Below are 17,655 nucleotides of genomic sequence, written 5' to 3' on the forward strand. Positions count from 1 at the left end.
TGCAGGAATTAACCACTGAAGTCCAGAACCTTAAGGCAGAGAATGCTGCTTTAAAGCAGCTAGTCTTGTCTCGTGACTCTGCTACTAAAGAAAGTCTCTTATTGGGCGGAGTGGTGGACAAATATGAAGGCTCTTCAAAGAACCTTCCTTGACTCATGTTTGGTGCATTTCACCTTCAAGCCCTACTACTTTTCCACCCCAAGAGCCAAGGTGGGGTTTATGATCTCACACCTCACCGGTAACGCCTTAATCTGGGCAACCCCCCTTGTCAATTCGGGCGACGCCCTCCTAGATGATTATGATAGATTCATGGAAGCCCTAAAAACCATGTTTGATCGCACAGAGCTTGTTTAGAGCGCTCAGGAATGACTACTTGAATTTCAACAAGGATCCCACGATAAGCTTACCTATGTGACCCGCTTTAAAGAACTTGTAAAAGAGGCTGATTGGTCCCAAGAAGCCAGCTTCACCCTCTTTCGAAGAGGCTTATATGAAGAAATAAAGGACGAGCTAGCCAGAGTAGGTCGCCCAAGCTCCTTCCAGGCCCTCATGGACCTCCCCCTACAAATTGACTTTTATATCCAGAAAAGAAAGGCAGAGAAAAGAAAGTCTAAGTCAACATCTCAAAAGGCTGCCACAGCCCATTCATACAGACCAGAGCCCGCAGCTTCTCCAACCCTGGATCCAGAACCCATGCAACTGGGGGCCTTCCGTGGACCCATTACTCCACAAGAAAGGATGCGCCAGATTCACACTGGACTGTGCATGTACCGTGCCTCCGATAAACACTTTGTGAGAGAGTGCCCTATCGCTTCACCACAGCGTTCGGGAAACGCCAGCTCCCTATCCTAGATGGGGCACAGTTTTGGGAGAAAGGTGTCTGCTCCTCATCAATTCCTTCCTTGAACTCTCCTGGAGAAAACAATCTTGTGATTCTACAGGCATTCCTATCGCTTTCCAAGAAAGAATCCTATCCCATCTTGGCACTGGTGGATTGCGGAGCCATGGGCATATTCATAGATCATGATTGGGTCACTAGTGACAACATCCCCCACGAAACATGAGAGACTATGCAACCTGTTGAAGCTATTGATGGGAGACCCTTATCTTCAGGACACATAACCCTTCAAACCAAAGAGATTATTCTTTCTATAAATCACCACCAAGAAAGGATTACATTTGATATCATAAGATCTGCTCACTATCCTATGGTTCTAGGCATGCCCTGGTTACAGAAGCATAACCCTATATCAACTGGGCAGCAGGCTCCTTATTTCTTGGTTCAGAACATTGTCCCATTGTTTGTCCCCAATCACTTTACTAAGTTCCTCTGAAGACTATCAAGAAACTCAGCAAATTTCAGTCACCGTCTCTAACATTATCCGGAATTCCCAGGGCCTACCATGCATACATAGATGTATTCTCAACAGCAATTTTTCAAGCTCTGCCACCCCACAGGATTGTGCCATTGACACTGAACCTTCAGCCATGATCCCTTTCGTAAGAATGTTTATTTTATAAGAACCAGAATAAATGGCCCTCCGGGAATACCTAGACACCAACTTGGAAAATGGAACTATTCAACCATCCAAGTCCCCAGCGGGCGCTTCCCTTTTCTCCATTCCTAAGAAGGATTCCAAGGAGCTCAGGCCGTGTTTGGATTAGCATGGCCGTAACCAATGCACTCTCAAGGATTGTTACCCATTGACTCTCATCTCGGATATCCTGGAAGCAGTGAGAGGTGCAGTCCTCTTCACAAAACTCTCAGGGGTGCCTACCATCTTATTCGTATAAAAGAAGGTGATGAATGGAAAACAGCCTTTAGAACACTTTCCGGTCATTTTGAATACTTGGTCATGCCCTTTGGACTTGCTAATGCCCCTGCAATTTTCCAATGTTTCATGGATCAGGTTTTTCTGATAGGTTGTTCCTCTTCATCATTGTTTACTTAGACAACATACTGATCTACTCCAAGCACCATCTGAAACATGGAGAGCACGTAAGGGCAGTCTTACAATGTTTACGAGAACACAAGCTCCTGGCCAAACCCGAGAAATGTCTTTTCCATGCATCAACTGTTCACTATCTCGGATTCGTTCTTAGCCCAAAGAGGATAGGGATGGATTCTTCCAAGGTTGACTCCATTCTATCTTGGCCTTTTCCAACCACTGTAAAACAAATCTAATCCTTCCTGGGGCTTGCTAATTTCTACAGGAAGTTTATACCCGCGTTCTCTGAGATTGGGCATCCCATTGTCACACTATTAAAGAAAGATACTCCCTTTCAGTGGACCTCAGCCCAAGATTCGGCATTTCAACGGTTGAAGTCGGAGTTCACACAAGCTCCCATCTTAGCTCAACCCAACACTGACCGACCTTTTCTTGTTGAAACTGATGCCTCCAACTACGCCATCGGGGCAGTCCTGAAACAGGAACCTGGTGACAAGTTAGAACACCCCCTCTCCTATCTCTCCCGCACCTTGACTCCCAGTGAAACTCATTATTCCGTCCTGGAGAAGGAATTGTTAGCCATTCGTCAAGCCTTCACTGAATGGCGTCATCTCCTTCTGGGAGCCAAACACCCAGTACAAGTCTGCACGGACCATCGGAATCTTCAAGTCCTACAATCCCTGGAATGATGAAACAGTCACCAAGCCCGTTAGGCCTTCTTTTTTGCCCAATACCAATTTCAAATTCATCATTTTCCTGGAACACATAACATTATTGCTGATGCCTTATCCAGACGTCCTGATTACGAAACCATTGAGGACCGGACCTTTCCTAAGATGTTTGCCAACTCAATATTTGTTGCTCAGCAATCACTCTTCTGGAGGATATTCAAGCGCATACTCAGTCCTCTGAACCCTGGAAGGAGTTTAAGAAGAACAATCGGTGGAATCTCAAATCAAAAGACGGATATCTCTTCAAGGACAATCGACTGGTCATCCCTACATCTGGACTGAGCCAAAAGATCACAAGCCTATGCCATATTACTCTTCATTCAACAAGACCCTTGGAAATCATTGCCACAGACTTTATTGTAGAACTACCTTCTTCCAGAGGCTACATGACTATAATGGTTACCATTGATTTGTTCACACACATGGCTCATTTTACACCTCTATACAAACTACCATCCTCATCTGAACTCGCTGGGATTTTTCTAGAGCACATATTCCAGCTGCATGGATAACAATCAAAAATCATTTCTAACAGAGGACCCCAGTACATATCCCAGTTCTAGAAACAGCTATGTTGCATATTGGGAATTCAACGTGCATTGTCTTCGGGTTATCACCCACAGACCAATGGTGCTACCGAACGAGTAAACCAAACCCTGGAACAGTATCTTCGTTGTTTCGCCACCAAAGTCCAGGATGATTAGTCACTCTTAATACCTGTGGCCGAGTTTGCATACAACAATTCGGATCATTCTGCTATCAAGACCAGTCCTTTCTTCCGTAGTCAAGGATTTCATCCTTCAGTCCTACCATCCGTTCTCCCACATTCTACCCCAGTTCCGGCGGTTGATTCCTGGATTGAAATACTTATCAATGTGCACAAAGAAGCAAAGGAACACCTAGAAAAGGCCTGAAGAGATGTGAAACAATATGCAGACTCCAAAAGAAGGCCTGGGCCTTCCTATTCAATTGGCGATAAGGTCTGGTTATCCTCAAAACTCCTTCCTCAGCACCTACGACCAAATAAATTGTCTCCCAGGTATTACTGACCCTTTTCTATAAAGGAAATTGTTAATCCAGTGGCCTTTCGACTCTGACTACCACAGTCATGGAAAAGGATTCATCCATTCTTCCACACTTCTCTGTTAAACCCATATGTTCAGCCCTCTCGAACTGCTCCAAGATCCACCCCAATGATTATCAATGACCAACTCGAATATGAAGTCTCCAGAATTTGTGACTCGAGGTACCGACGTGGTCAACTACAGTATTTGGTCGAGTGGAAAGGGTATCCTCCCAGTGAGCACACCTGGGAACCCGTGTCAAACATGAATGCCCCCCGGCTGATACGAAGATACCATCTCATCCATCCAGGCAAACCCGGAGGAGCTGGATTTTGGAGGAGGCATACTGTCATGAACCCGCCGCCTGCGCCCATTCTGGACTTCGTGGTCCCTGACCCATAAAGGACTGAATTCCGTGATCCTTCCAACATGGCCGTTTGGTGCGGAACGCAGCTTGCCAGTCTTTACGTGCTACGTTCAGCATTCTACAAAGCAGACACGCCCCCGCGGCTCTGCCCGTCTCAACGCTACTGCTCGGAGCAGTCTGATGTGTGTTGCCGAAGGTCACCCGGAACTTCCTTCCTAGTCCTGTTTCCCCGATTCCTTGAATCTACTTCCTCCCTTTTCCCTCCTCGAACTTACCTTATAATTCTTCTGAGATCCTCGCCTGTGCTCGAGTCATGGCGTTCCGTGCCTCCGAGCTCGGACTTAGTCTCCTTCCTGGTTCCTGGTACTGGACACCCGACCGCCTCCTGGAGTAGGACCGCTATCCCCACGCTGGAGCCAGATGACCAGCACACAAGCCTCTACAAATCCCAGACCGTGCAAAAGAAATCATCAAAGAAAGTCCCAAGCAAGGAAAGACAGGTGAGAAGGGGAGAGACTTATGACACCCACTGCCTTCCTTCTCCCTCATATTACTCATCGCCTGGTTGGTTTCTTTTCATTCAAACATCTCCTGGTCTTCTACTTCCACTTCTGATTGTTCACCACCTTATCCTTCTCCTCCTTCCCTTTCTGAGTGGCCACACTCCTCCTTCTCCATTGTACTAATCACCCCCTTCCAACCTCATCTGGTTCTTGTTGATCTATTAACCTCCAACTTGTCCTCCTCCTTTCCAGATTGACCCCTTCTTTGCTTGCTTTCTCACCCACCCATGCCTCTTGCTCCACTCTCCAGCTCATCCTGATCCTCATTAATTTCCTTCCTCCATCTTCATGGAGCATGCTTTTACTCTCTTCATCTGACCACACTTGTGTGTCTTATTCCTTCCTTTAAGAAGGAGCTTAACCTTGTATTCAAGGTCTATCCAGACTTAATGAGATTTCTGAGGATCGTCCTTTACTTTATCTGACATGATTGGTTTATGAGTTTTGTTTCGCAACCTTCTGCTTCCCGTCCCATTAGCGTGTGCCGCTGCAGAATGAGCCAAAAATAAGTCTCACCACCATCTCACAGCCATCTAGGATTTGTTCCCCATGCATGTGCAAAGGGTGAAAAGCATGTTTGTTCTCCAAGTTCCATGATCATCCACTATCATACATTCATACAAGAGGGTTTCCTTGTTTGTCTTGTATACAGCTATGTTGACTCCTGCATGGATCATATCTCCACAATATTGGCAACTCCTTGCTTGCAGGACGGTAGGGGGATGTCTCAATGTGGAACCCCTGCCATATTTTATCCATGTGATGAGATACTGCCACACCAGCTGGGTCAGGTGGGGTGAGCCAAGAGATCCTCCCAACATGCCCCTGAGAGAAGCACCCCTTAACAAGTGGCATCAGCAAGACACCATGATGCATAAACCATTCAACCGCAGAGCTACACAGAGGAATATGTTTCAAGTGTAAAGTGCAGTACACCGTATTATAATGTATCTTTGCACTCAGATATTCATAGGTAAATGCTACCACATGGCTGTAGACTGTTTTGGCTATCAATAATGTCCCAAGTAAAAGGGTATCACACTGAATGGGGACTATCAGACACCTAAAGAACAACAGCTGAGTCAGAAGGGAATTAATCAACAGGCAGACTACTCATAGTACAGAGAGCATCCGACCATCCACCGAAATAACTCACACCAAAACACACAGCAAGAGTGACTTGTAAATCTGTGGGGGGAGAAAGTCTATAAACTAGAAACAAAACCCATTTTCAGCATTTTATCTTTCTACTACAACCATCACCTACCATAGCAGGTGAAACCACACTGGAAAGTGAAAACATAAGGACAAATATCAGAACTCAGGAGATGCCTCCACAGCCACCTGGTATGTGGTCCAGTCACAAAAATAACACCAGAACACCAACTTCCGAAGTGTGACCCAACTATCACAGCACAGATGTTCGAGATTGCATGACAATAAGAAGAACATTTGATATAAACAGGACTTTTAGCACCAAAGGCCACTTGGTACTATATTTACTCACAAAACCTACAAAGTAAGCAGCCCAACCTAAAACCTAGTCAACCTTTTTATCCCGGAAACGCCACAAATAATCAACTATGTATCAACCCAGACCCCTGTTCTCACACAGAAAATAAAACCAACACAAAGCAGCCAATGACACTGACTTGAGATGCAGAGGCAGCAGACAAGGTACAGTGTAGCCTGATTAACACTTGCTACATCTCTAAACACAGAACAGAGATTCACAAATGTCTTAGTGAACGAGGAACATGATTGCCAGCCTTACTACAGAACCCACACACGTAACCATTAACAGAGTTTCAACATTTGGTTTGATGAGTAAATATAATCAGTGCCCAGAATACTAGGCTCCTACATGGATGTCTTTTATCTCAAACAAATAATAAAGGAATCAGCACATACTGAACACCAAACTCACGATGCAATCTTCTTGAAAGAAATCCTGATAACAACCTCCCTGACAAGTCAGATGCTATGTGGAGTGACCATCTAAGATACTGGTTACTACCAACACGTCAATGTGTAAACTCTAGGCACATAAAGGACAAACACCCACTACCAGGAGAAGTTGGAAGACCTGATAGTATGGAGAACTTGGAAATCTAATGTAAGAGACGAATCCCAAATTCCATGGACCAGACCTCCTTCTGCTGGAAGGAACCAGGGCACATGGCACCCTCACACAACTAAAACACATCACCCACTCAGACCAAAGAAAGCAGCATGGTGGTACACAACCTACCCAAGAAAAATGAAAACAAAGACATTAAATACTAGAAAACAAATGGAGGAACTACAGATCTGAACGACTGAGGTAAAGTGCCAACAGCTACACAAAAACTGTTTTAAGATATCACCAACTACTACAGAAACAACATATCAAACAAACAGCAGACCATCAACTCAGAAATAAGGTTTTGAAGCAGACATTAATTCCGTGTCACCATACAATCCCCCAATGTACAGCGTTAACAGTATCCTAACCAGACTTAATGAAATATGTGAAACATAGGGTACAACGTCCATTCATTCATGAAATTTATTCGCAGGGTGTTTTACCACAAATTTTTTAATGAACAAAACCCATCGAATTTTTTGGAGGGTTATAAAAATATATATATGGTATGTGGGTGTTTGGGAATAGATCAAAACTGAAAGGGAATGGGGGATTACTGGGAACACACCAAAAATAAATTTTAAATAAATTTGATGGGTTTTTCGTTAAACAATTTGCAATAAAGAAACCCGCGAAAAAACACCCCACGAGGAAGTGACATGGAAACAAACATAGCAACCCATCTGGCTCACAGATGCAACCCTTCCCCCTAGATACATGACCAGATGTCCTCTACAAGGAAACCCCATCAGTCTATTTTCACAAGTTGATGACATGCTCGCTCCAAACAGGAATTGGACCAGTCCTTCTTAAGCCTGAATAGTTCAAGATACTTCTAGAAAACACAGCCGGCGAACCAAAGGACTACTTCAAATACTGACATCACAAAAAAACAATTCCCAGCAAATATTCCAGACAGCTATGTATCGGGCCACATTTTGGAGGATGTGGATGCAAACAGAAAGAATGAATACAAGTTGGTTTCAGATCTATGAGAGCCACCAAATTAGCATAAGCCTTCATACGTGACAAAGCTAAAAATCTCTGTGGATGAGAATATTGCCTCATCCTTTCACTACTGGACATTTGAGAAGCCTTTGACACTGTTAACCACTGTGCACGGATCAAAAGACTTGAAGAAACCCAATTCAATAACTCCCCTTTTACAATGGATGAGTTCCTAATGGACAGAACAGAAATCACCTTGCTTCAGCTCGAGCCCATGAACCATTCCCTTCAGAGTTCCTCAAGGGCTGAACTTCTTGTTGCTCCATTTCAACCTCTACATGGGCCCATCAATGAAGATACATATGGGCTCACCTGTTACAACACATTTTATGCCACCCAAGTCCATACAAAGGGACTGCAATGCAAACTCCAGCGCACATTCACCAATTGCCTCATCAAAGTAGTAAACAAATCAATCATGACTTAGTTCCTAAAACCCAACACAGATAACATGAACAAAATGATCATCTCACCTCATGCCACATCTGAAACTCCAATACACTCTATATCCTTTGGAAATGGGTAACTGTCCTAGATACTATAAAGTGATCAAGAATCTTTGCATGCTAATGAATAACAGACTTACGCAGGGACCCCAATTCAGCACAATAGTCAAAAAGCAATTCTACCATATAGCTCACTTTGCACACAGAACGCTGGCTGCTGTATCTCAGGTTCCCTCAAGAATCTACTGTCCAAACAACTTTATCTAGGTATGCCTGACTACCTCACAAAAAAAACTACAACAGATCCAAAACATGGCATAGATACCACTACTCAGATACAACAGTAGGCTGTTAGAGCACTCCAATGGCTTCAAGTCAAATGAAGAATCCATTTTGAACCTCTTTACATAGCACACATAGCTCTTCTATGGATGAAGCACACCAAATCTCTCATTACCAACTAATCAGAGACCCAAGATCCAGAAACAACATGCTTATAGAAATCAGAAGATTCTATAGAGAAAGGCATGGAGGCTCTGCTTTTTTCTCTATGGTGATAAACCTCTGGAACACGCTACCAAGAAAATACACAAATTAACTGGCTCTGAATAATCTACAGCAATTTAAACAAAACCCAACTTGCAGCACAAAAAGCACCTCTCATTCAACCAACTTCCACATGCAAACACATCCTAAAACCCAATGCATGGCCGGTGGGAAAATGATCAGAACGACTTGAACTTGGCGTACCTCGAGGCAACAAAACCCTACGAGCACATCTCCCCTGTTTACCTAAAATCACATGACATCTGTCTGCTACAAACACAAACAACTCAACACCTCCGGCCGCAACGCAACAGTGGTGTCAGGAATTTGCACCTTATAAGGAAACTGAGGAGACCATACTCTAACCTTATAACTGACCTTCCCTTCCCTCCACCTTACTCAGAACATGCAAAATTAAACTAGCTACTCACACACAGCGTGGATATAGTTATTCTCTCCTCAGACTCTGAGCAACATAGTTCTACACCTATTACACCAGCTGACACACTCAGTTGCTGGCCAATGCAAGACCATGAAACAAGCATAAGGGTTTCACTTTGGACAACAAGCCATAATGCTTCTAACACATCATGCCTACAAAGCTGTCATGTAGGGAAAGCTTAGGAGGTACACTGGATTTGCATCATCAACACATATTTTGTTTATTTCCACTGAATGGGGGGTGGAGGGTGCGGAATACATGTCTTATTGCACATTGGTGATAGAAAACTCCTCAGCACCATGTATGTTTGTCCACCTGCAGGCCTGTTCTATTTGATGTGCTGCCACTTTGTCTTAGAAATATTATTTTTCACTTACATTATTTATAGCACACCTGCTCTAGCAATAGAATTCAGTTGCTACAAATAAAAAAAACATTTGTGTTCTATTTCCAGCATGATCAGGCCGGCTTGAACTAGAAAAAGAAAAGAAAATGTTACATTTCTTGAGTGGGGCCTTTGTGTGATATTGGCCTGCCATCTTCCATTGGTTCCCTGATTCATTGCTCATTTCAAGCAGTTTTGATGGTTTGCATATTACTACTCTAACTGCTTCCAGCAAGACCAATGCTTGAATTATTTCTTTTGAGATGTCTGTGACATTTGTACATGATCTTTACAAACAATGCATTTCACCATTTAGTGACCTTCTGCGGTTCTGAAGAGTCCATTTTCAAATGTTTGCGTCTGCGTAGGACCTTAAGGGGATCATATGCAGATAAGTCAACACAGGTGTCATGGCTAATTGGCAAGAGACAAATGGATATACACAATAGATGTCCTACAGACTTAGTTTGTCACAATAGGCAATTCGGCCATTACAACAAACCATCAAGTTAGGTCTCGGGAGGATAGCTCAGGGGCAGTGTGCTGAACTTGGAAGCAAGACGACACGTGGCACCACAGGTTCAATCCCTGTGTCCACACTTAGAAACCTCTGGGTATTAAGCGCAATATAAATAACCTATCATATCATATCATATCAAGTGTGCCCACAGTGGCAGGTAGATATGAATACACACATGCAAATTAGGTGGAACATCTTAGGCATCATCATAGGCAACATAGTCCATCTCGAGCGCCACAGATCTATTCAAAGAAGAACTTCCAACCTAATAATCTGCAGAACCTCCACGTCTATCCTACCATAAACTTTGCCACTTCCACATACTTATATCCCCTCTCTGCATATACCTCTAACTATGCCCCAGATCAAAGTGAATCAATATTGATGTATGTTTTTTTTCATACAGGGTTTAGGCACCCGCACACATGACTTTACCTCCAAAGGGACACCAGTGATGCAATATGTAAGGGGTTTTGCCTTTGGACTATTACCTGACTTGGCAGTATTTTAGTATCATGGTATATTGGTGGTAAATAGACAATATGTGATTGTAGTGGTAAATTAGTGTTGTGGTAGATTTGTGGTGAGCATATTCATAACACTGCCCTATATGATAAGACCAACCTTCCCCTTTTTATAACTACGCTATATTCTGGGGTTGACTGTAGGCATGTACCCCGGGTTTAGCACATTTAGAAGAAACCACATATTGCCATAGATTGTGTATAGTTTGTGCATAAATTGTGCCGATTACTTATCTACGACATCAGCGTATATTACTGAAAGATCCTGTTCAGCGTCCATGCATAGCTGAACACACTCACACAACACACCAGCTTTCTAGCTTGCTTTTATATTCCCCTTTCGTTTCTCACTTTACCTCCAGCGGTAAATACATTTTACCACTGTGGTATAGGCACCAGGGTGCTTCCTAGTTACTTTACCCCACCTAATGATCACCAGAGACATAAAAAGAAATTGTTGCACCAACTTAGTTTTCACTATTATTTATGATTGTTTTGAAAACATGTCATTAACAAGAAGGGAACAAAAATATTTCATTTCATAATAATGCATGTGCTGAGTCTTACCAAAGCATTGACACTGCTGTCGTTATCTAAGAGATAAAATATGAACATGCATTGCACAACATTTTTCTTTTTCTGTTAGTTCACAGTGTGTGAAATAAAAACAACAATGACTCAGTTGAAATTAATGATCTAGTCCTGTCTATCTAGCCACAGAGATAATTCACTTTCATTCAACGCGCTCCTCAACTTTACCGACACGTACATGGGATTTTGAAGTTTCTGTGCTTTATCTGTGTGGCCCCTTTCTCACTCCTGTTTATCTGTGATGAAGTGTTGCAAGCTCTCCATGGCCACCTTTCGCCCCCGAAAACAGCCTTGGATTCCTGGCAGGCTTCAATGCCAGGTCAGCACAGCCTCTTCACTCTCTCCCTTTCTTTCGACAGTCAGAAACAAGAAGGAGTTCCCACACCCTTCAGCTCACCCTTATTTTTCTACCCTGCCTGTTACTCAAAACGAAACCTGTCATCTTTCTGACATGTTTTAGAAACTTCTAGACTCCTAATCCCACTGTGCAATCACCTATGGGCGTGTGTATGTATCTCTTCTTGCTTTCTTGCTTCTTGCGCAAAGAACTCTCAGAATGCAAAAAGCCAGCCCATTCATTTTTACAGTGCACATTTCTTTTCCATGGAACGAAAAGAGAGAAAAAAAATATAGAACAGAATTTCCATCCGTGTTCACTGACATTGCATTGCAATGTTAATCAGGAGGACTAATTAGTTATTGGGGTGTCATTTAATAAGGGTAGTTAGTTAATTTGGGTTATTTTCACCAATGCAACCTTACACAGATGGCAATTCCTATATGTTTGCACCATTGTGAATCTGCAGCCTTTTTGACAATTATTTTGCTTTACCATTGAAAGCCTATTTCACTGCTATAATGAGATCAATGTGTCATTTTAATTGTCTGCCTTCACCTGCACTAATTTGCATAATTTGCTGTCTCTTCTCTGCATTTATACTAACCCCCTTGAAAGTGCTGTCTTGTAATCTCACTTGCACCTTTTTAACTGGCTGCTTCGATCGAAATCACTGTCATAGGTACCTAGAAATACAAGTAAGCAAAAAAAGCAAAGGGGGAGGCTACTAACACCCGAACTGCATATCACCCAGAATTGCCCAAATGGCACTGTCTTCGAATGAAGTAAATATTTCAGCTTAATTCAAGCACACACATCAATTTTGGATGTACAGTCAAATGCAACAAAATACATGAACATCAGAGCCAAACCACAACCCACAAGACCCTTAGGACATCCCACCACACATGTTCTCATTAGCTGAACATTGTAGCGTCTTCCATGCAGCCTCATGTAAGGTCATATGTACAGCTAGGGACAAACACATCACCAGACAACCCTTCAACTCTATGCACAGTTTGCATTAAAGATCTCTGGAGCATAGTAATTTACCACCAAGCAATATAAGCAATTTCACCCACATGTAATCGCATTTCCCTACTTGAGCGCTACAGGTTTGTGAGAGATAAGATGGAGGAATTCAAAATAAATGAACTGACTTCAAAGTGACTTTGTTTTCTCACCTGCCACGGTTGGAATTCTGTGATGCTTGCACAGGTGCCTGGCTCAAAGGCTCCTGCCTTTGGCCTGCAGTTATGTAAATCATGCATCGCCAAAGCCAGGGCATATACTGCCCTGTAGACATTGTAGGTGACTCTTGGAACTATGAGGTCACTGTAGATGCTTTTGAGGATGTCTGGTTCCTCGTAGCCTGAGCAAGAATTGGTACTGTAGTTCTGTGAGCTTTGTGGAGCTTCCTCAACAATCCACTTGCAGTCAAAGCTTGTTTGCCAGAATTCTTTCCTAAAAATATCTCCTTCAGTCGAGGAAGGATTGAGGTTTGTGAAATACTCTTTAAACCCCACTACCTCCCCACTGCGTATAGCAAACCCAATGGTGCCTGACATGATATCTGAGTATCTTCCCACTGAAAGGATAGAAGATGTTGACCAAGATTCACTAGCAATCCATATCTTCCCAGTAACATTTTGCCTCACTAGCTCATCTACGACCGGGAGGAACAGGTTATCACTGGAGAATACAATGATGGCATTGGCTGATGATCCTTTGATTAGTTTGGTGAGGTGGCGGGCATTCTGTTCTGCCTCATTATTCACAATGTTTTCAGAAAAAGCAATGCAAACTCCAGCCTTGATTAGTTCTTGCTGTAGTACATGAGTAGCCTGTTGGCCATAGTCATTGTTCGTAGCAAGGATTCCCACCCAGTTCCATCCAAAGTGTATCACCAGCTGCGCAAGCCCCCGCGACTGCATGTCATCACTTGGGATGGTGCGGAAGAAAGAAGGGAACCGGTTCCGGTCACTCAGGATTGAACTTGTTGAGAAATAACTGATCTGTTAAAATAGAAATAACACATTGATCTATAGACATAACATGGGACCGCAAGTGGGCAACCATAAAGGATCTTTCTACTTTAACACAATTAGTACCAGTGGTGGACACATCAGGAAGACATGTAGCTCAGAATGCAGCCTACTGGTATAAGCCAGCATCTGTGCAAGATGAAATGTGCATGCACTCCCACACCTACCTCTAATACCCAACCCCTATACCCACTTCCATCTACACTGCCTTGCTACACTATCAATGAACAAATGAAAGAGCTTACCTTCTCTGATAGTGTACCTCCCCTTACTCTGTCCATTTGCCCAATCATTGGAATGAAAGCGAAGCTCCAGCTGGAGTCTTGCAAGCCATTTCTTTGGCTGTTATCTCTTAACAGTATATTTATTTGTGCATGAAAACATATGTGGTTTGCTTACTGCATATTCAGCCACGTCCATGTCCCTGCCCGGAAGACGGCGCCACACGGGAAGGAGATTAACTGCATGAAGTTGTCTGCACACGACAGACCCTGCAGCAGCGAGCACGGTGTAGGAACAGCCACATGCACCAGGGCTTCCCGTTCTCCGTTGGATCTCGTGTGTTGGGAATTCCCACCCACTATGAATGAGAATCCTCCCTCGGAAGAATGAACGAGGTGTACCAGGAAATGTGCCCTCTGGTGGGTTAATATCCCATAGCGAGGATGTCTATGCCTAGTGCATTTACCGCCCTCAGAGTCACCCCCGTTGGGGATTAGTTTGCTAGGCTTCCCGGACCATCTAATTGATGGTAACAAGTGGATTCAACAAAGTTGTTTGCTGTGGATGTATACTATATATATACGCCATTATAGGACTGAGTTGTGAGAGACCCAATTGACGTGTGGGTTCTTGTGTTTTATCTATTACAGCGCCTTGAGCATTATACAGGGCACACAATGATAGACATAGACGCAACAGTTCCCTGACGAATTTCCCTTCATTTTTTTATAACCCCCTTTTTTTTGATTGTGTGGTTGATGGAAAGAAACATGTTGGATGAATGTATGTTGAGAAGGGTGTGTATGAGATATGTTGAATGAGAGAATGTTATACTGTTTGAGAAAATCCTGTTAAACTTTGCTAAATCCATTGTGTAATTGCACTTGCACGAAGACACTTTATGTGCTGAAACCTGGAGGACAGTTACCTTGCCCTGCCCTACACACCCTGAGACTGACTGTTTTTTCTATGGCGTTGCACTGATGTCTCTTTCTTGTTTTATTGCTGTTGGAATTGAAGAACATGGGAGGTCAATTTGAACATAAGTAAATGATATTGTTCCTCTTCTTCGAATTACTTAATGCCAGTACAATCTGTACAGATGTACTGCTTTGTTCTTCAATGTATGTATTGGCCCTGTATATATTTTTATGATTGACCTTTGTGCTTATCAATAACATTTATATATTTTTCTAGAAATTGCCTGTTGATTTAATGATAAAAGGGCAGATTTCTTTTCTTCAATCACTTTGTTGACCCAAGGTTACCGATGTGGAACATACACAAGATGCCTGTTGGACCCTAATGTATAGTACTAAAGGTTGTTGACCTTTTTGAGGGTGGTCTATTACGGGCTTTTCTTCCCTTTTACCTCCTTCAGTGTTATTGGTTTGCTTACTGCAGCCTAATATTTCCTACAAAAACGAATTGCCATTAACATCCCCACTAGCCTTGGGTGTTAACACAAATAAAAGTGAGTTTGAGTTCAAGTGAGAAATTAACCTTGTACAGTTTTAAAAATAGGTAGTATTCAATATTAGTACAATGGCATAGTTTTATTGTTTTGATTTTTAGTGGCTTATTTTCAAAATAGGACTTCCTGCTCAATATAAATGTGTTTTTCCTCTTGTCCTGCAACTGTTACCCACAGTAGGGGTGCATCAATAAACTGACAAATCAGCACTCTCCTACATAAAAAGAGACAGAGACATAGGCCATCATTAAGGGTTTTACGGTGTCCCGCTGGTAATACCGGCAAACTGCCCTAACCGTCTCCGCCACCTGGTATCCGAGAATTATTCGGATATTACGGGTGTCAGAGAACCGGTAAGTTTCCATTCATGTGGAATCCCATCGGACTCCATGGGATGGGATTGCCTGGATCACCCTCACCGGTCCTACTGGTGCCGGTGATTGAGGAATTTCTTTGTCAGTAGGGGCCTGATCTACCGGTATGTCATGCCTGCTGGGAGATCCGTGGCACCCACCGGCAAACTTGAAGTGTTGTGGTTGGAAACTTGAGTGCTCCATTACATTGCCCTGGTGCTGTTATCTATATTATTGCTAATGGCTGCTTCTGTACATGTTGATAAACTCCATAAGAAGTGCCCCATCCATGTAGGCCTAGCACATTCTAATGATTTATTCATCTTCATTATCAGAACTCTTACCATTAATGAGCTCACTCCATAATGGATGTCAATTTGTGGATATTAGGTCGAGCTGTGTAGTATGGCAGACGTAATCGAACACTGACAAATAGTTTTTGGGACCACATTGATACAACATTGTGCTTCCTCTACACATGGTAAAACAGCTGATAATGTTAAAAAATTGAGACTTGCAGTACAAAGACGATGCTTGCAACTGAATGAACAAGTAGCAAAACAGCTTCTAAGTGCATTGAATGTACTGTTTTGTAAAGTCCCGGGCTACTGTATAAGTTGGGATAGACTTGTACAATGTTGTCTCTAAGAGTGCCTTTAGTATACCCTGCCAGGGATGCATGATATTTCCTTGCATGCTGAATTCATCGAAGCCCGGTTGCCCAGGCCCGATTTTGGCATTGTAGGGAAACCCTTTTCCTTTTCCACTTTCCTTCCGCACCCTCATTACCTTGGATGAAAGCGGCCTCTTGGGGGAACTTGCAAAAAGGAAGTGGGGCTAATCGCCCTGCCGGGTGTATTGATATGTGTACCCCCATTTGCTGAATTTATATGCATATGTATTATTTAGCGAGGCGAACAAGCGTCTACATGATGCATGGCCAAACACTGATATATATTTGGTTAGGTGAACGTTCTGATATGATTGGAAATGCCACCATTGTGCTCTACGTTTCATGTGATTGTGCAGTACTGTGGAGCCTGCCCCTAGCACTTGGTGTTCAGGAGTGCATTATCCCAGGCTTTGAACATTAGATGTACAAGGCTGCTGGACAATAGGCTGTTCATTAGTGGCACTATGCAACCTGGCACTGGCAAGTGCCTACAGCATTCCTCTGCCACACATGGTGGCACTGTGCAGTCGGGCACAAGTAATGTAACTGCAGCTATGCTAACCTCATGTCACTTTCATCCAGGAGAGTACACAGAGCTAGCAATCTGGGCTTGTTGGCCACAGGCTTTTGAAGTGCATTGATATATTTTCCTCCGATGCACTGAGTTCATATTTTATTTTGTAGAGGGTACAGGCCCCTCCATGATGCTTTGCTAGACACTGACAAATGTTTGCTGAAGCGTCCATTCCTATGTGTGTGAGTAAGCATCATTCCAATCTATGTACCATGGTGATGTCCACTACGGTGGGTTCAGGCACCAGTAATCACTGTATAGGAAGGCTCTATGACAGGATTTCATTTTGAGCATCTTCAGTAAGTCTCCAAAATTGGATGCACACGGTTGCAGGGCGTATGCCCTTTAATCGCTGGTGCTATGCCTTTGGAATTAGCACATGCCTACAGCAGTTGGATACCACGCATGGTTAATAGTTGGATCTGTGCAGTCTTTTACACATAATGCTTTTGCAGACTTTTGTGTCACATTTGTGCAGGTGCAGGTGAAAGAAATGGCTATGAATCTATGCTTCTTTAAATTGCACATTCTTTTGAACCAGCAGAATGAACCCCCTGTAAAACCAGGGTACTAAAAGCATGTATTTCTGTTGGAAAACACTCTGGAACTTTTGCAACAGAAAACAAAAAGTAAAAGAAATGTCCACCGGGGAAGGGAAAACAAAGTCTGTTTCCCTTTCCATACCGGCCATTGAAAACAAGCAAAAAAAGTAAACG

This window comes from Ambystoma mexicanum, chromosome 1p (genome assembly GCF_040938575.1).
Source record: "Ambystoma mexicanum isolate Mex_15411 chromosome 1p, UKY_AmexF1_1, whole genome shotgun sequence".
Taxonomy (NCBI): Eukaryota; Metazoa; Chordata; class Amphibia; order Caudata; family Ambystomatidae; genus Ambystoma; species Ambystoma mexicanum.